This window comes from Athene cunicularia (assembly GCF_003259725.1).
Source record: "Athene cunicularia isolate RWA chromosome 7 unlocalized genomic scaffold, athCun1 chr7_part1, whole genome shotgun sequence".
Classification (NCBI taxonomy): domain Eukaryota; kingdom Metazoa; phylum Chordata; class Aves; order Strigiformes; family Strigidae; genus Athene; species Athene cunicularia.
In genome coordinates this window covers 17,153,529-17,174,781 of record NW_020799107.1, presented here as the reverse complement: position 1 = coordinate 17,174,781, position 21,253 = coordinate 17,153,529, and the positions used below count along the sequence as shown (strand labels likewise).

Below are 21,253 nucleotides of genomic sequence, written 5' to 3'. Positions count from 1 at the left end.
TATAGCAAGAAAGACCTTCAAGTACAGAAATGTCAACTATGAAGTAAGTTTCTCTAATGGGAGAAAGATTATATTCTACCTGCTTCAGGTTTTGAGTGATAAACAAAGGGAAATTTCTTAAGCTGCACACACAACGGCCATAGCCAGCTCAGGGCTCTGACTGAACTTATGTGTCTGGCCCAAAAAAAACCCAACATGAATAACCTTTTATCAGTGTTTTTCCTTAAAGGAAGATGTAAAATTTATGCTCTGCAATCAGCAAGGAGCAGCATATTCCTTTGTGGAGGAAGTAATTCAGTCACATTTTCCACAATCCTGATCCTGGTAGTCTTGTTCTTGCTGCTTCCCACATCCTCATGGCCACCTGCATAGAAAGAGGAATGCAGTGGACATGGAGAATCTGCTCTGCTTTGGTGCCATGGCAGTGTGCCCTGTAGGACAGGTACCCAAACAAGCACCAGAGGGAACTTCTCCTCCCTGGTAACTACCCCACCATAAATGAAAGGTGCATTACTTCTCTTTTACAGAGTGATGGAACAATTAGTAGTGCCACTAGATAAATTTATGTGCTTGCTACAGGATAGCTAGGCATGCTGTATGATTGCATGCCATCCTACCTCCAGGTCTCCTTGTCCTTCTACCCATCCTGTGTCAAAAAGATGGCTATGAACCCATGTTTAAGGAATGGTTTGGGCTGCACATCACCTCCCCGAGTCCTCACAGTGATATGAGGTAGTTGGCCTCCCAGCACACACATGGATATTTCCATATACACGGACTATGTAATCTCCTGGATGCTGGACAGAAATCCATATGGTTTTATTAAATGGTACTTCCTCTAATATTATGCTTCATCCAGCCATTCAGCGTATTTGTAATGAACCCAGACAGTAATGAGAGACTTGCAATAAGTATCCTGAGTAAAATCTAGTGCCTTGAAGCCAATTGAAATTTTGCCATTGATGTAAATGAGGCCAGAATTTCTGCCATAGTCCTAAAACTGTTCCCCCTTAAGAAATGCAGTCTATTTCAGTGAGGACTCCTTACCAACCCCCTACTCCTATGCATGATAAACCTGCAATAATTTTAATTTAAGTTTAGTATCACAGTTATATGCAGTGTCATTTCAGTTACATTCATTGCAATCATTTGCAGTTATGATGCAACTCATAAAGAAGTTTATCCAGAGTTTTCTGGAAACATCATGTAACTGCAGATCTTCTTCCTTAATACTTCACAGCTGTGATCTCCACCTGAGCACACCTTGATTTCCAAATGACAATGTCAGTTTGCTTTCAGTGTCTGAGACAGTACACTAATGGCTATTCAGTGGTGTGGGAGACACCTTTATAGTTGTGTGACTTTAAAGATATCTCTTTAAAAGAGACATTATTAATACAACTTGGTGCATTAGAAGGGTACTTTTCATTACGAGTGAAAGTTTCACCTTGAAAATTCAGTTTTTCATGCTCATTTAGAATCACTAGATATGGACTGAAGTTCAGACTTTGTGTTCTGTCTAGCTGTTAACCATAGTAAGGTTGTACATATGGCACTTTGATGTGAAACTGGGATTATATTTCATCCTTCATATTAAATTTGGACTTCTCCTGGCTGCAATTATAGTATCTAATGTATGTGTTTGGGGTGCGGGGGAGAAATAATGGAACACCTATGTTAGTGAGTCATCAAAGTTTTAAGTTACTGTTAAATTATTCTATTGTTGGACAGGAGTCTTTTGATTAGGGTCCTTTACAGATACTCTACCTTCTGATAGTTTCGACAATTGTTGTGAGTAGAAGTTACTTTTTCATTGCCATCCTTTTCTCATAGAATCTCAAATGTTGGATATAGAGCCATTCAAAGACAGATCTTCTGAATGATGATGCATGGGAATACTTCCTTAATTAGTTCAGATGTTTTGGGGACAAATGTTTTTTTAACAAAGTATGCTACAAAATCCGCATTGGTAATTCAATCACTGTTTTCAAGATGTAGTATTTTACAAAACACCTAGGGGAACCAGACATTTCCTCTAAGAAAACCCCAGGGGAATGGGAGAGCCAGTACATCTGGGCAGAATGTCAGAGCCTCATTAGCTGTCTTTTTATGGGTGTAGCTTCTGCCTGCCTTTTTTGTTCTCAAGTGCCCAGCAGTTTTAGTGTGCCTTGGGTCATCAGATAATTAAAATATGCATACATGCAGTAGCATAAAACTCATCAGAACACGCATGCAAAAATTTAGAAGCTCAGGCCCAGATGTTTGCTACTTTGAATAATTGTTTCCTTTTTTTTTTTTTTTTTTTAATCTGAGAGTAGCACCTGTAGGTACTGAGAACAGCAAAGCTAAGCGGAATAAGCTATAAGCAGAACGGAGGAATAGGTCATGCAAATACTGTTTTGTTAGAATGAAATTGAGGTTGTCTGCATATGCTTTCTAAACTCAGCCCAAACTTCTGCTGGAAGACCTTTCAATAAAGCATTAGCTACTCCACCTTTTCAGGGGATAGTGTGTATTCTAGTGGCTCTGTCCAGAAAACTACTATGCAGTGAAGTGGTAGTAAATTCCCCAACACACTGTATGGTGCTCAGGAAGTCTATATTTAACATCAGAGATTAAGATCATCTTTTACCTTTACTCTAAAAGTAAAGGCTTTTAGGAGTTTGGGGATTTTCTGCTTAGTTACTAATTATGTGTATGATATGACTGTAGTGCTGGAAACTTTGATCTGATTAACAGAGCAAATTAAAAAATTAAGGTTTTACTACTGCTATGTTCCCCCTTGCACTTTGTAATTTAATTCCTGAACTTCAGGAGAAGCAGGATTGGTTTAGTCTACATTGTCTTTGCTAAAAATTCTGTTCTGCTCCTGCCTTACACACAAAAAAATAAACTCAAATAGTTTGGTTACAACTTTCAATAAAAGGCTCATCAGTATTTGCTATAATTTCACCACAGGAAAGACCACACAATTATACTAAGAAGTTTCCTACAGAGGTCTCTATCAGAGCTTCTATATTCACATCATTGTTATGCTTATCAGGTGCATGGATTTCAGGCATTTACCTTCTCTGACTTGTCCTTCTTACCTTCTATAACTTATGTTTAATAAGCAGGCAAAAGCTCCTCTGAGCTTTACTAGCAGGAGATAATTGTTCTATACTCTCTGCAGTTTCCTCTCCAGCACCATAACATACATCAGTTGCTAATGGTTAATTACTTTGTGCACTTGCAGTTCAGTCTCCTGGGGAGTGAAATGAAATTTTGTGGTTTTAGCCTAGGAGAACATGGACTCAAAAACCACACACATTTAAAAGTTTTTCTAAACACTAGTCAAAGCAGTTCCTTGGCACACAGGACAGGGAGTTGCAGGCCTGACTTTTATTCCAGGTGGCACTTGACTTGATGCTCACTGATGGCATCAGTGGCCAGAACTATTTCTTTGCGCCTAACACTGAGTCTGACCTTTCCTCTCAGTGAAAGGCTGTTTATCCACTCCTGCAAAAGTCTGTACATACCACTATAACTAAGTGATTCAGTAATTCAAGAAATTACTCATTCTATCTGAATTTTGCTTACATTTGCCTGAAACTAACAGTTGTCTTGGCAAGAGACAACCAACCAGCCTTGGAGCAGTGTCAATGTTAGGAATGTAACACTTGAATTCATTCATCCTGGAAAGGAGTGCATTGTCATCCTCTGCCCAGACTTAATTGGATAGCTAGTATTTAAATGTGTGCACTGAAGAGAACAATTATGTTTTTCCCATTTTTACTAGAAATATTGCTGATCCCTATGTGCATTGTGTAAATTATGCCCAGATACTTTGAAAACATGATAAACAGAAGTATTTTAGTAAAAAGGTTTTCTCAAGATCTGTTTTCATAAACTGGAAGCATTTTCCTTCAGCATTTTTGATTTTATGAATTTTCACTGAATAAAAATCAGATTCATGGGATCCTTTGTCTTCACTTCTGACAGGTTGTCCCAAGAGATCCAGAAATTTTTCAGATTTTTTTTAGTTCTGAGCAAATACAGTGTTCTGAAAAAAGTTGGAATAAATTCTTGCAAAATGGAAATCCTCTTTTATTAATCTTTTTAAGGCATATTATTTTCTCTTTTCTTATTTCATTCCCAAAGTATGACCTCTTAAGAAGTACTTGCAATTTCCAAAACTGATGATGGCCCCCTAAAGCCTTTATAATACTTCAGGCAACTGCAGTTATGTCAGCATAAAACTGGAAAAAAAAAAAAAAAAACAACAACAAAAAAACCCACCATCCAAAAAAATGCCAGATAAAAGAAGTCCCAGATGCTTTTTCAGATACAGAACTAGTGCAACTTTCAAGAAATAATTTTTGCCAGAGTTTTTTGTCTGCTTTGATAAGTTTACCTGATATGCCTATATCAGCTACAAATTGTTTCTACTAGAGAGCAGGCTTTATCTTATGTTTTGTATGACTATCAGTGATGATAAAAACCCAGCAAAATAAAAGGCTTTTCTCATGCTAGATAGGGAGCTTAATTAGCATTAATTTAATTGAAAGCAACTTTCACTTTGTCTCCCTTATTTCATAGAAGAGCTGCTGCTATGTTGCCATCTTTTTCCCTCCTATAGGACAAACACACCTTGACCCCCTCCTTCTGTTTTTTTCAGTACAAGCAATTTGTATGAAGTATTTATATTGTTCTGAGGTTAAAAAAAAAAAACAAAAAAAACAAAAAACAAAAAAAACCCACCAAACTTGTCTGTAATTCATTTGGATTTGACTTTGATGAGGGCTCTTCTTGAATTCAGAAGAGAAGCTGACCCAAAACTTATTTTCTTCATAAAAAAAGCAAGCAAACAGCAACCCAAAACCATGAAAAAAACCCAACCAAACAAAAATACCCCCACAAAGGACATTGTTTTTTTACAATTAAGAAGAAGAATATATTTGAAGGAAATAGACAAGTCCTGAAATTTTGTGCGGAATTTTTTAGCCAGCTGTAATAAAAGAACTGACTTCTAATATTTTTATGTTGCTTTGAAGCAAAGTTCTTTATCTTCTCTAATACTAGGTTGCAAATACCAGCAGAAGAATTGCACAGTAATTTATCAGTGCCTGAAAACACCTGAGTTTGCCATATGGTTCTTCTGTACACAGTTACAGTTCTGAGTTTAAGCTATGCAACATTTCAGAGTAAACTACATAAATTTACATGACAGTGCTATCTGAGATTTCTCCTCAGCTACTTTTAGTAGGACTAGGCATCCTAGACAAAGTATGTGTAAACTCTGGGCTACTGTCTGGCATCTCAACAAAAAAGACGGAATTCCTCATAAATGTGCATTTCTCAGAATCACCACCTTTAAATTAGTCATTTAAGAATAAGGTTGGCTGCATTCAGTTCTTTCAGCATATAAACAACTGAGCTGAGCTTAATTCCACTGACAGATGGGGAGGCTGCACTACAGTTCAACAGAGTAACACATAGGTTTTTTTGTACAATCCTCCTATCTACTCGGCCTGGCATCCCACTTCCTTGGGGGCCTGAACATATTTGGACTGATACTGTATAAAAAAAGTGTAGAATTAAGTGCTGTCAGTCTGGCTGGTTGTCTTTGATTACTTCCTCTTGGAAGCAAGAATTAGAAAATAAGCCCTTTAATACTACCATATTACTTTGAAATAGGATTTTCATCATACTAAATCTCTCCCGCAAATACTATCAGATAGACCTATATTTTTCATATTTTTCTACTGTGGCTACTTTAGAAAGGGCAGTATTCTGTAATTCTCTGCCATTTATTTCAGCCATTCTGCACAACTAAAGCGTTTTCTAAACTCGGAGCTTTAATATAGATTAAAATAATGTGATAAATTATGCTGAACACGGTTGATGAAGAAACAGTTAAATGGGCAAAAAGATCTGAAAACTGAATGAATGTGCACCAAATTCTAAACAATTCTCTTATCCTTATTTTGTTTCTTTGAGAGGGAAGAAGACAAAGCATATATTGCTTGGATAACCTTCTCATTTTATATTTAAAACTAGAGTTAGTACTCTTTAAATTGTAAGACTTCATTTTCTAGAACATTTACAAAGATTAAGCTTCCTAAGTACTTCTAATTTTTGGCTATAAAAAACTTTGTATATTCATAGTGATGAAGAAAACAATCACAACTCTGGGCCCAAAATCATGCAGACTTTGTAAGCCTCTGAATCACAGCAAAGTGGCACTCATCTTAAATTTCAGTGAAACTAGGTTTTCTGTTTGGTTTAGAGAGTATAATTTCATTGGAAAATACTTCTGGTTAAAAACATTTCTGACTTTTTAGTGTAGAAATTGTAACGTGTTGGAAAATCATTCTTTGGTAAGAATGCTTCCTGAGCAAAAAGACATCATCACTTTAAAAGATGACAAATACAGTAACAGTTTTCCATTTGGAGATAAGTAAGCTGACATAAAGCACAAGAGAAATGTGCTTTAACTGTTTCCTAACATTTATTCAAATCAGAAACAGTAACAAAGAGCTCTGAGTTTTGGTGGGGTTTTTTTTTACATTCTTTCTAATTGATTCTTAGTGGCAAAAGCTGGTAGACAACCTGTGTGATGAAAGACAGAATGCTTCCCCAGAAAATGTCAAGGTGGAGCTGAATTCTTGTAGTATATTTTGTGTGCGTGTGTTAGTCTCATTTACTCATTTTACATCTTCCAGTTGGATAAACAGTTAAAAATATTGGGGAAAAAAAAAGAACTATAAAGAAAAATAAAATTTTAAAATAGATACATTTGGAATACATAAATATATTGCAGTCACCACCAAGTTGGGAGGGAATGTCGATCTGTTTGAGGGTAGGAAGACTCTACAGAGGGATCTGGACAGGCTGTATTGATGGGCCACGGCCAGCTGTATGAGGTTCAACAAGGCTAAAATGCCTGGTCCTGCACTTGGGTCACAACAGCCCCATGCAACACTGCAGGCCTGGGGAAGAGTGGCTGGAAAGCTGCCTGGTGGCAAATGACCTAGGGGTGTTGGTGTATAGCCAGTTGAATATGAGCCAGCAGTGTGCCCAGGTGGCCAAGAAGGCCAACAGCATCCTGGCTTGTATCAGCAATAGCGTGGCCAGCAGGGACAGGGAAGTGATCTTACCCCTGTACTCGGCACTGGTGAGGCCACACCTCAATCACTGTGTTTAGTTTTGGGCCCCTCAGTACAGGAAAGACATTGAGGTGCTGGAGCGTGTCCAGAGAAGGGCAACGAAGCTGGTGAAGTGCCTAGAGGACAAGTACTATGGGGAGTGGCTGAGGGAATTGGAGAGAAGGAGGCTGAGGGGAGACCATATCACTCTCTACAACTGCCTGAAAGGAGATTGTATTGAGGTGGGTGTTGCTCTCTGTTCCCAAGCAACAACAGACAGGATGAGAGGAAACAGCCTGAAGTTGCACTAGGGGACGTTTAGCTTGGATATTAGGAAAAATTTCTTCACTGAAAGCACTGTCAAGCATTGGAACAGGCTGCCCAGGGAAATGACTGAGTCACCATCCCTGGAGGCATTTAAAGACATGTAGATGTGGCACTTTGGGACATGGTTTAGTGGTGGACTTGGCAGTGCTAGGTTTGTGATTGAACTCCACAAGCTTAAAGTTGTTTTCCAACCTAAATGATTATAATTCTATGCTATAACCCTTGCCATAAAAAAAACCAAAAATATGCTTTTACATTTCAGAAAGAAACCATCAGAAATGTAATGATGACTGCAAAAGGCTTCTCTACTGCTATTGTATTTTACTTTAAAGGTAACAGAAAAAACTAAAAATTTCAAGATACAACGCTGTATTTAATGTCCTACATTGCACTTTTACTAAGACAGAAGGGTCTTCTTCAGTGACTTGGTTAGCTGTATTTAACTAATAACTCTATATGAAATTATTATATCATGAATTCTTTGTTGTGCTCCATTCTGCTGTATACTTTACTTACAAGTTAAATTCTCTGTGAAAAAAATCCAAAATTGTTCATGAGCTCAGCAATAAAAGTTGGGGGTTTTTTGTACAAGCCAACAATTTTCATGTGAATAGAGACTTTATAAAACATATTTTAACACTCCTGTAGATTAATAACGTGTTAGAAAATGACATGTTGAGCTTAGCTCAATTATCCTTCCATCCCAATTATACTGTGACATTAAATCTTGTGACATTTAATAAGAAAGGCCATTTCACCCATGGCTGCCTCAACTGCTGACAATTTATGCAACAGTGTTCCCGCCTAAGAAACTATTCTAAAAGAAGGTGGCTTTCTCACATGCTGATATGTCTAACTGCCCATATAAATTAAATAAGATGCAGCAGAATATATAAAATTGTTCATCTTACAATTACCTGATGCCTTTGACTACAGAAAGAGGAATTAACCAGGCTGGCATAAATTTTGGGGGGGATTACAGTAATGTTAATGAGTTAAAACTAAAATAAGAATGAACCAGGGTACAAAATAACAAAGCATTTTCATGTAGATACCTCTCATTTCTTTATAGTGTTTCACATTTGTGAATATAAATTCACAGGTTTAAATATCTTCAATTTTTTATTAAAAAACTGCATTAAACAAAACTTTTAGTGACACCACTAAATAAGCCACTGGAATAAACCTAGTGTTGTCTTCCTCAAGGCAGAACTGAGTGACAATCTTTAAGACAAGCTCAAGATTCTCTCTAGGACAAGCAGCATACATACTCCTTATCATAGATTATAAGCAAAGAAATCTCAGCCAGCTGTTCATCTGGCTCCAAAACTGGCTGTTGCATAGCTTGGTCCGTATCTGAAATAACTACCCTTGCTTATAGGCAACTGGCTTCAGGATTTGACCTAGAATGTAAATGCAGCACCAAGCAACAATATATGAATGCATCAGCTGGCTTTGTAGATGTCTTGAGGATTTTTGCAGCAAGTCCCTGCATGGTGGTGTAAAAAATGCTCAAACCATTTCAACTTAACCTCTAAAAGTTACAAGTATATTGAGTCAGGTGTATTTAAGACCATCATTTTCATATTTTCAGATAACTATGAAGTCACACACTTCAGTAAATGGCTTGGCTTTCAAAAAGAGTACAGCTATTTATTTTACTCCATTATGAAATAGAATATTATGGTAACATGGCACATCTGGTCTATTGTTTAGGTAGGACAGATGTTTCAAATCAAATATCCAAGCATTGTAGAGCAGGCTGTTTGCTGCACATAAAACCTCTGTGATAGTCACAAGGACTAAAGGATTGCATCCTGCCTCATTAAGACTGGGTAAACTAATTCATGTTCATGCTCATGGTAGAAATATTATTTTTTCTATGGCTCTATTCTGCCCAGCAATAGCTATTCTGCAGTTTTTCTGTGATGTTACAACAACATAAAGTATAGGAAAATATGGTAACAAAAAGCAAAATTCAAAGCTTTATCTTGTCAATCTTTTTAAAGGATAAAATAAAGCAGCTAAATTTTAACTACTCCATGCTATGAAAATCCCATGCTTTTACGTATTTGTGGGTGAAGAGAACAGCGTGTGCCTTCATGTATATTGCCAAAAGTTAATCCAGCTGCTCCAGCTTCAGGGCATGCCACAAACTGCTGTTCAGGATGGATAAATGAATGAATCATTGAGCCATGATCTTCATACTTCTTTGAAAATCATAGTTATTTTTGGAACTAACATAAAAAGTTATTTCTTGTAGAAAATGCCTTTGCAGGAATAAGCACTGTACAACATCTTCTGAAAATATGAATTATAGAAAACACAGTGCTTTCACTGAAGATGCCCCTGGCAAGGACTTTATGGCAATATCAGATTTCTTGCACCTTTTCACGGAATAAAGCATTCATGCCTAATACAGAAGAAGACAAAGAGTTTACATTTGTGGCGGGAGTAGATAAAACCACAACCAGCAAAACACACTAACCAAATAAAAATTGAGTGGGAAACCAAAACAATTAAACTAAGGTCTGCTTCTTAACTGTGGAAGTTCTAAGGACAAGAGAGAAGGAAGAGAAATATTCCAAAGCCCAAGACCATTTTTCTCTTTTCATTCTGTTTCTTGGGGATAAATTTATGTTTATAAGAAGAGTCAGATTTTACTGCACACTGAGTACTGAAGCTAAATACCACCAAAATTTCTTTGGCACTTGTGAGCATTTTAATGACAGAATGAATAGATTTACAAGCTTCCCCAGCATAAAAGCCATAGGGACAGGTCTAGGTGTTGGCACAGAGCAGTGAGCTGCTCACTTGAAAGCTTGTTGCCTTTGCACGTGCTGGGTGAATGGATGCTGGCTTTGAACACTTGATTCCTATTTGCACAACCCTTCTCTGCTGACGTTTGGGCACTCATGTCCTTTCAGCCAGGAGGAGCCACTTACCCACGGTGGTGGCACACAGATACTGTCCCTAACTCCCTCTTCTCTTAGGGTTGGTGGCAGAAGCAGAAAGCCCTGCTTCCTGAGGCCTTCTCACCATGCTCTGTGGTCCCTTCGCCCCTGCACCCCACAGGGGCAGCCTGGGTGCAGAAAATTGTGTCCATAGGGATGGATTTTATAATGGTATTTCATTTATTCTGCTACAACAGAAAGTTGATTAAAGTTCTCTGGCTCACACTAACAGCTACAGTAACTAAGCCTGACTCATGCTAACTGCTGTGGGGTTCTCAGAAACAGGGGGGACTGCAGTCTCTGTACAGAGAAAGGGAGAAGGGGAAGCCATGCCAGTGAGCCCCCTTTCACTTGTCCAGACATTCACTGACCTCTCCTAGCCAGGTTCTCAAATCTTTGCTTCCCTTCCAAGCCTTCCGCTCTTTCTTCACTGACTGAGCCCTGCTCTGCCACTGTTGCAAAACTGACCTTTGCCATTCCAAGACTAACAGCCTGTTTTTCTCCATTGCCAAAGGGCCTCAGGCAGGTTTTTGCTGTATTTCTCCATCATTCTTTAACCATATGTGCACATTAAAAAACTATATTTAGAACTGCATCAGCTACAATTGAAGACCAGTAGGGGGTTTTTGGCTTTTTCTCCTGTGCATTATTGCTCCTTCAGTAATTACACTAGAAGTCAGAGATAATAATAAAAATCATGTACATAACCCTTTACATCACCAACTTTTCTTCTATTACATAGAACAGGGCACAAAGATTAGCTACTTCTTGTTTATGCATCTAGAGATTAAACAGAATCTCCACCCCAAAAAGGTACATTTTTTTCATTTCAATTCAAGTAATAATTAGAAATCATTTGGAGCCTTGTAATAGTATATTTGACTCTCTGCCAGATAACAGCAACCTTTTTTGAGAAATATCAAAGCTCACATGGAAGGTTTCAGTTTGTGGGCTGTTGTTGCTATGTCCTTTGAACAAGGGCAGTAAAATATTTTGATTTTTGAATGCGTATTGATACAGCAAGTATTCAACTAAAATGAAAATTCAAGACTTGATTCTACCTCTATGAAAGCCCCTGGGAAATTTCCCTACAATTTTTATGTATTGAAATGATAGCTCTGATTTCTGTTTTGGCTTCTAGAGGTCCAAAACTAGTTCATTAATTATATTCCAGAATTATAACAGAACTCTCCAGATGCAACATTTTGTTAAATTCTGCTTTCTTTTCAAAAGTTATTCTTCCACTGTGATCATAAATGTTATTTACACCAGGATTCTAGAATCATTTGCAAAACTGGAAAATAAAATCCTGTTCTGCATGGAAATTAATGTAACAAATTGTTTAATTTGAAAGAACACATAAGCACAGTGTTGATGAATTGCTTTAACTATCAACATGACTGGGAGATAGTAATAAAACTTTCTTGATATGTAACCATCAACAATGCAATTTTTGAAGGAAATTATGATTATCTGTGGATAAAAAAGAAATTCCATCTCTACCATGCATTGGGCTGCAAATGTGAAATTTACTATGATTGTGCTGGAGCTGAAGAATGGTACCTTTGAGGTAGGTGCCATAAAAACTCAAAAAAACCCCAGAGTTATGGCACACACAGTGTAAAATAAAATCACAGCTCTTAGTAAGAAAATAATTGTAATTACTTTGAGTAGCCCTGCATTACTTTTCTGTTCGCTAAAATCTAATTACTGATAAATAACTTGAAGTAAGTCCATTTTCTCCTCATTGTAGCTGAATTACATTAATGGACATTATGGGTCTGATTTTGCTTCTTACAAAGTCTATTGCAGCTTGTCAGCTTTCATTTAAATTCTAATCTCTAGAAAACTTTTCTCTTGATATCTAGCATAGCACCTATCCCTATTATTATCAGTCTAATAACATCACAGAAGGCATGCTCAGAGAGTCAAAACACTACCCTTTGCTTTAAATTAATGTATACCACTGGGACTTCCCCCTTATCAAACATTGAGTTGTGAGTGACATAGTTGTTACAAGTGAGGTAAAGTTTGTAGGCAGAGAGAATATATTTTATTGGACCAACTGACATAGCTAGGAAAAACAAACAACAAACCCAGAAAATTTTCTGTTCCCAAAAGCATATTTCACTCAGCCATACCAGCTAGTTTTAGCAACATTCTCCCTTACTACAACCTTGCCTTGGATTGTCACAAATAAAATGCAACCAGTACAAACATTTTCAAGTAGTGATGATGCCATGGTAACATACACAGATATTGGGTTTTGCCTCTACTGAGGCAACATACACCTACTGGGAGGGTTAACAGAGAGTGTTCCACACAAAAAACAGTTCTTACAAATACTAGTCCCCTGCTCAAGTTCCCCTGCAAAATTTTACTGGTTTATATTTTAAAATTTGAATAAAGTTATCTCTCTTGTTTAACACAAAGATAATAGTGTTTATTCACCATACAGGAAAACTGGGAAATAAGGTACGCTAAGTATTGTCAGGTGCATACTGAAAACAAACCCACTTTGACCCATTTAACTAATCTAATCCTATATGATAAACATGAGACTTCCCTGTGTGAAGGTGATGTGAAGAATACAAGGAAATGCACTTTAAATGACTAGACTAGTATATAGCAACTGGAATAACAGAAAGGGTACGCATTTTGAGCCATTAATTAGTAGTTTTCTTTAAGTAGCTTTATTTCCTAGATAGTAAAATAGACTCACAAAAGTATTGTAGTACAACTTTCCATAGCCCTTTCTTATAGGTAAACTGTCTCCTTTCTTACAGCAACAGAATTTGCCATAGACTTACTGTATCCATAAACGTTTTCTTTTCACATATGAAGGAGGGTGCAAGTGATTGCTTTTCAATAGCCCTCAGCTGTGCAAGCAATTATTTGTCACAAGCAGGAAGGCCTGTTTGTGTGGAACAGGCAGGCAGCTGCAAGTGTTTGGAGTTACACTGACTATCCTTCGAAAACATGTTCCTTAAAACTTCAAATGAAGCAACAGTGGTAATAATTATCAAATGCTTCAAGATAATGCTAAACAGAGTTCCGAGGCTATGACAGTGCAGAAATAATTCACTATAAACATACATCCCTGATCCTAATGCCTGAAGTTGGAAAATATTTATGACTAAGTACAGCTAAGGTCTGATTCCACTGCCATTAAAATTGATGGGAATTTTACCCCTAGCTTCCATGGTAGCAGTTCATAAAAATATATTTAATGGGGAAGGCAGAAGTAATTCATATGTATGACTGCATGAATGCTTATACATATGCATACAGATATTACAGCTCAGTACATTCCTTTTTTTCAAAGTCAAGGTACTCGGAAAAAAACCCAACTCTGTCCTTTGTCTAATTTTATGTTCCTACATTCTTATGATATATTTTAGTATCATGTCTTCATGTTTCCCATAAGCTTTCTTTTATGTCTAAAAACACACCAGTAATAATATCTTCAAGCTCTTCTATTTCTGCTGTGAGTTAAATTTATATATATACATTATGGCCAAGTTTCTGTTTAAAAAACTCTTATCTTTGAAATAGGATTTGAATTTCCTTACTCTATTTAAATGCCAGCAGTAATTACAATGCAGGACTTTCTCTCATGCAATTTCGTTGGCTTTTTAAAAGCAAGAATTAGAAGTTTGATAGTAAATTCAAATGAGCATATTACATGGTTTATCTAAAAATGCAGAGTCAGATTCAATTAAACACGATTAACCTCAAAAACTGCCAACACTTCTGAGAGTGAATCATATCCCTCCCAGCAGTCGAACCTTCATGGGATGAGAGTCTCTCAACAGGCACATACGTCCTTCAGCCCAGAGGGACTGACTCTGCTGAGCTCCTGAATGCCCACATTGTCCAGTTAACATCACTGCAGGTAATTTGTGCAAATGAAGCACAAGGATTCTTCATCTTTACAAGAGTTGCTTGTGCTTAATGGGTGGAGGAATTGAAGGACCAGTGAACTGTAAGTTGTATGGGACTGAATAGCTGTATCTGGGAAGAAGGGAGGCAAAAGATGCAGACTAACAACTTCAGTACAAAAATGGTAATCATAGAGCAGTTCTTTACCTTAAAAAAAGATTAATTTTATTCTCTACAAAGACAGAAGTAACAAATCCAACAGCTCAGTCAGCTGGAAGATCCTGATAGAATTCGGCTAGAACTAAATCAATAAGACTTAACAGAAATGTAGCAATACACCTATAGAAGCTACTTTATTGCTTATAAATAAGTCAGTAGTTGATGACATCTTGGTCTCCTTTACGTGCTCCAGCAGTGTAAGTAAGACCTTGTACTGACTAAAAATAGCTATCTTAGGATTCCTTTGCACTCAGGGTCCTCCAGAGGGAAGACTGAAGAGACTGACCCTGCAGAATATCTCAAGAGCAAACCTTTTTCAGGATGCAACTGTGGTGCTGTCCTGGCTTTTCTAACTGGACAGTTAGGAGTTGAGAGCTGGAGAAATAATTTGTCTCTATAGATCATCTCCATTTGCTGATTTCCTAGAATCCTGCATTAAGTTCAAGATGTATGACTTTTTACATCTCATTCTATATCAGCCTGCAGCAGGTACACATTTATGTGAAGTTATAGTCCAAAGATTCAATTTAACAGAGACACATGGTCACAGAAAACCCATTCTGTTACTTGTGGCTGTCTATCCATTGAATAATTGGCCTGACCTACGTCTCTGAGGTGCCATGCTGAATTTTCCAGCTTTTCCAGCTTTTATTCTAAAATTAATTTCTTCAGACTCATCAAAAAATCTTTGTTCTTCTGTAAAATCATTTTTCTTTTATCTGGAAGCCAATTAAAATATCCAGAAATGAATGAAATGAGGAGAAATGGATTTTGGCTATCCCCATGCTATCTGAGGAGAAGAGATGGAGTTAAGAAGCCTTAAGCCACCCAGAAACATAAAGAACCCTGCTTGTGAGTGGAAAGATGGAAAATTTTAAAATTCAGAGTAACATTTTACTGACAAAGATTTTAAGTGCCTGAAAGGATATGATCTTTTAACACAATGTGCCTTCTCAGTGACAGCTGTAGTGTTAGTTCCATGACTATAATTAATCAGTAGCACAACATATACTGTTAGGCCAACTAAAGGATTTCGGGAAAGATGTAACACATTCAAAACACCATCTAACTTCACTAATCTCCAGTTTAATAATATGCTCTAATAAAATTTAATGCTAGTGCTCTTCCAACAAACAGATTTAACTAGGGAGTCAAGACTGAAACACATTATTAATATGGGAGAAGACTATTTACATTCAGAAAGGAAAAACATGGCATATATCTGATGGAGTAGTTGATTAAAAAAAAGTCAAAAAATCACATCAAGGTCAAGAGGAAAATTTAAAAGGTTCTATGCAGACAAACTATACAAAACACTGATGTGTTGCATATTTGGTGGTTCTCGGTAAAGTGGGGTAAGACGTTTCAGACTATTAGAAACTTCACTGCAACCTAAAAATCATCTCATTGTTTTTGCAAGAAAAACAGAACTATTGATAGGTCAGCTTCATGACTGTCAACACCCCTACCCAACACCTCCTCCCCCATGCCCTGCCTGAACAAACCTGTATGTCTTTGAACTGGGCAACTCTGTTAGACATCAGCCAAACAATAGGAAACAAATGGTCAGTTCTCTCCACTACCTTAATTTGACCTTACCTCTTTCCCTCCCAGACATCACCGTAGCCACCATGCTAGTGGCTGTTTTAAAACAGTATCTCTCTTTTTTGTCTGTTAATACTCATTTCCCTTTGAAGGGGTAATTTCATGCCCACTCCATATTCCAGTTCCCAGATATGACAGTCACCCTCTGTCTCCAGCCCTCTGTGACAGTGCAAGTATTTAAAAGTAAAATGCTAAAAGAGGGGTTGAAATGATCTCTATGGCTCCATCCCTTCCAAAATATTATCACAAGTATTCTTAAAATTCAGTCTGTCATGTCTACAATTTTCTAATAATACAAGTCTTGTTTGTATTAAAAGTTTTGATTTTCTGTTTTGTTGGGAATAAAAGCATTTAATCTAAGCCAAGTTGTTCTCTCCTTTGGACCTCCACTTACAGCTGTGAAAAATTAATTTTTCATATAGCTTTAGTTTTCAGATATTTCACTCTGTGACTTTTTCAGCTTACAACAAAAAAGGGTGTATCCATTTGTCCTCTGCATTTCAAATACACAGAATGATGCATAAGTTTTATCAGCTAAAGAACACAGCATCTTTTCTTGGTGTTGTATTGGGTTTTGTTGCCCTGGACTGCAGTCTAATAGTGCAATGTTGTACCTCATGAGAGGCAAATTCTTCTGTACTGACTAAAATATGTTATTAATTACAGGCCTCTGTGGGTTATGTTAGCACTTGCTATAGGCACTTTACGATGCATATACAAATGGAGTGCAAACAGGACACAGCAATATCTAAATTTTCCCCTGATATGTAGAGAGGCATGCATATGTTGTCTTCTTTTGCGGTGGTACTTTTAAAACATTATTAATTTTACCTGTCAGGAAGACATTTTAATAGTATTTAAAGGTGTAGTATATAAATTATACATTTAGATTCTAAAATGTTGCAGGATAAACAAAATCTAAAACAGTTTATATAAATATGCTTTTATGATAATATCTAAGGTTCCAGAATTGTACACTTGGCAAAGAAAAAAAATCTATTATTCAGCAACTTTTTTACAAGTGTTTTCTAAACATAGTAGCTACATACATGACAGATACAGCTTTATCACCAAAACGTTGCATTTCTGTGTTGATACTATAACTACTACAAAATGGTTTTGTTTAATTGTAAAAGCAAAAGTTGTCTGTATATTCTGGTGTTGAGTAATAGACATTTTTAAAGTGTAAGAGAGACACAGTAACTCACAATCTAATGCAATGAGAAAAGAACAAAGCAAAAAAGAACAATATTCAGAGGGGAACAGAGAAAGAATAGTTTTAGGACAGATAGAAAGAAAAAGGAGTCACAGGAGATAAATATGTGTAGTTAGTAGTCAGGAAATTTAATTCTGACAAGATATAAGGAGAAGTACTAATGAAGACATCATTTGTCTAGTTTGGAGAAAAGGAGGCTGAGGAGAGACCTCATCACTCTCTACAGCTTCCTGAGGAGGGGAGGTATCCAGTGATAGGATGCATGGGAATGTTTCAAATCTGCACCAGAGGAGGTTTAGACTGGACATTAGGAAGCATTTCTTTACTGAGAGGGTGATCAAACACTGAAACAGGCTTCCTAGAGAGGTGGTTGATGCCACAAGCCTGTCAGTGTTTAAGAGGCATTTGGACAATAGATGCCCTAAATAACATGCTTAAACATTTGGTCAGCCCTAAATTAGTCAGGCAATTGGACTAGATCATTGTAGGTTCTTTCAAACTGAAATAGTCTATTCTATTCTATTATAAAACAAACAAAAAATAGAAAAATCAAAGAAGCAGGAAAGAGAGAGGACTGACAAGCAGTGAGAAGAGCAGGAGAAGAAAACTAAGGCAAATACAACTGTTCAAGACACAGGTATGGTGTGGTGAGGGAAGGGAGTTAGAAAAGAGCTTGCTCTTCAAGAAGTGTCATGGTTTAAGCCCGGCTGGCAGCCAAACACCACAGCTGTTTGCTCACCCTCCCCCATCCAGGGGGTGGGGGTAAATTGGAGGGGTAAAGGAAGGCTTCTAGATTGTGATAAAAACAGTTTAGTAATTTAAATAAAATAAAACAATAACAACAGTAAAAGTACAAATGGATAATGCACAATGTGATTGCTCACCACCCACCGATACCCATCCCATTCCTGACTAGTGATCCTGAAATACCAAGATCCCACAGTAGCAATCCTGGAAGCTAGAAAGAACCCCCTCCTTCCCAGCTGCCCCTCCTTTATACACTGGATGTTACATGATATGGAATATTTCACTGGCCAGTTTGGGTGCGGTGCTCTGGCTGTGCTCCCTCCCAGCTTCTTGTACACCTGCACACGGGCAGGACATGGGGATTTGGAGAGTCCTTGATCTCTAGTGACAACTGAAAACATATGTATTGTCAGCATTCTCATACCAAATCCCATACTGGATCCAAAGCACAGCACTATTCTAGCTACTAAGAAGAAAAAATAACTCTATCCCAGCTGAAACCAGGACAAGAAGTCAGAGACGACGTGAGAACAATGAGAAAAGGAAGTGTCAGTTCCCCATTACCATATGAAATTCAAGAATCAGATTTCTTACAGTTTGTTCCTACCCAGGATAAACAGACTTGCCTCTCCATTTCCTGATCTGGACACCATCAGCATCATCTCATGGGGATGAACTTGGTAAGATACAACTACTTAGACAGAAGCTAGGAAGACCAAGATGCCCTAAGTCAAGAGGCTCCTCCCACATCTCCTTTTCCCTGGGGCTTATAGAGGCTTTTCATTTATCTGTTGGTTTAGGAGGAAAAATTACTTTTTCTGTTTGTTGAAGTTGCACTCAGACACAGACACATAGAACAACTATTATCGTTCTCAGCTTCCAGTGGTCTGTAACCTCACCCACCGCCGTGCTGAGGAAGGGGGCCAAATAGGATCAGAGAGCACCTAACACAGCAGATTTATACAGGCTGCTAGTACTCACTGCCTTTTTCTGCCATGCAGTGTAGCTACAGCATTCATCCAAGGAATGAGAATGAATGGCCTTTCGAAAAGTGCCCTAAAAAAAATAAATGTAAGTGCAACATTTATTTAGGGAAAATATTCAAATTCTGGGTCCCTAGTGACATGCAAGGCAGAGAAAATATCAACTAGGAAAAAAAGAAGCAAAAGCAAAGATATTCTTAATGATACACAAAATTCTAATTAAAATGTCTCAGCAAGCATTGAAATTTATTTGCCACTGATATTATGACATGCATACTGGATTGAATGTGTAATCAGTGCTGATCCATTCCAAGCTTTGCTATATCAGCAACATTTAGGGCAGACCACAACTGGAATTACACAAATAATGAGGGCAGCTCAGAAAGAGAGTTTAGAAAGGTCCTCTAAAGATCATTCAAGACAACAGCGAGTTTGCAAGAAATTCTGTGACCTCAGAAAACTATTGGTCTCACTTCTTTTCTGTCTTGTTCTCAGGCAAGCCTAATTGAGATCTCTGCAGCTGGGTGCAGTATCTGTTCCTTTTAATAAATGTCAATACTGGGGAATTATGTGTCAACATAACTGCTATAATTCTTTACATCTTAACAATAAAGATTTTTTATTCCTGCCTACAGTCCAGATCAGGACTTGAGTGACTGTAGAAGCCTATTTCAATTGTTCTCTTGGAAAAGACAGCATACATATTTTTAATTTTTTTTTTTTACCTTTCATGGTCCTGTTGCTTCATTTGTTCTTTACAAGCTGATACACACATACGGTTTTTAATATCTCTTAGGATGATTACATTGTTTACTATGCTAATTTGCTTATAATTTAATTGATGCTTCTGAAAAGCCAAAACAGAAGCATCTACAGTCGTTTATAATGATCTAACTTGAAGTGATCTAAAGTTACTCATGTGACTTTATTTTAAAAAATAAATCTCAGCAGTTTTCTTAAGGATTTTGTAGCCTGGTTGCAACCAGGCCACTGAAGGATTTTTAATTGTTTTAAAGGATATAGTGTCTGCTGGACCCAAACGTGCTTCCCAGATTACATTCCTGACCCTGACAGGAAAATAAATCTTAGGTTGCAATCATGAAAATTATAATTTCTTCCTTTTCTACAAAAAGCTCGCCAAGAAAGTCCAATGAATTTCAGAAGTATGTAGGGGCACTGCTGTTAAATTACATGGAAATCTGAATTACTCCTTCATCATCTTCTTCCAAAGTATTCTAAAATCTAAGTTAAGTGTATTTGAATGTTGCACTGGTAAAAACCTGCTTGCTTCTCTAAAAGGCCACCAAAATGTCACTGAAGTTAAAATGGATGAGTTAACCTTTTGAAAAGTACTCACAGCACCACAATTATTCTGACCTTTGACTGTACAATCCTTTAACTTTGCTAGCTATTCATTTAATGCCCATTTGTATTTTTTAAAATTATTATTACATGATTGAAAACATTTGTTTGCCAATCCATCACTATGACATGTAGCAGTTAGCAACAATGAAGTATTTTGGTACAGACAGTTTTAATTATTTAACCAATAACAAGTAAGGCAAGGACCTAGATGCGGGGGAGACAAAAACTACGGGAGGGGCAGAAGCCCACAGAGTATTGGCATGAATTATTTTTACAATCATCTTAATACATAAAACTGTGTTGGTGGATAGATTGGTGTTGAGATTAAAACAAACAAACAAACAAAAAAACACCCCACCCCTCCGCCCCAAAAGCTGATGCTGGTTATGGCTCATCCTTCAGCAAGAAGCATAATTGATAGGCTCATCTCCACAGCTTTGGTGCCTTCATTTCAGCTGTGAGAGGAAGGAACGGGCCACATCCCACTTAATCCTGTAGCGCTAAGGCAGAACAGGGATTCTCACCTTGATGCTGTTCAAAATAAAAAGGTACTTGCATTGCCTATCAGTAAATTATTATCAAGTCATGTAACAACAGCCTATCTCCAGACTCCTTCCAAGTCGGGTGACTGCTAAACCTTACAAATAACCTGTCTTTTCCACTGATAACAATCAAGCTGTTGAATTTGATCTGCAGTCTATTGGTTTAAGCACTAGTGACAGTACATTTTAGTCAACAAAGTTACTTCACAGCCCAAGTGATCTCTTGGACACTTGTGCATGTCCAGAACAGTTTTTCTACATTCCGCACCCCCCACCCCCCACCCCA

The 21,253-nt window shown here is 37.4% G+C and overlaps 1 protein-coding gene across 5 annotated transcripts in view; it reads left to right on the top strand.

The window, feature by feature from the left end:
- The window catches only part of B3GALT1 (beta-1,3-galactosyltransferase 1), a 200,151-nt gene that overhangs the window by 92,886 nt on the left and 86,012 nt on the right, over positions 1-21,253 (top strand). The window contains exon 1 of one of the 5 annotated variants that reach the window (XM_026852549.1): positions 11,149-11,221. The exons of the other annotated variants lie outside the window; for them this stretch is intronic. The gene's annotated coding sequence lies outside the window, so the exon portion shown is untranslated. Of the gene's footprint in view, positions 1-11,148; positions 11,222-21,253 lie in introns of those variants that run through there. 5 annotated transcript variants of the gene reach the window in all.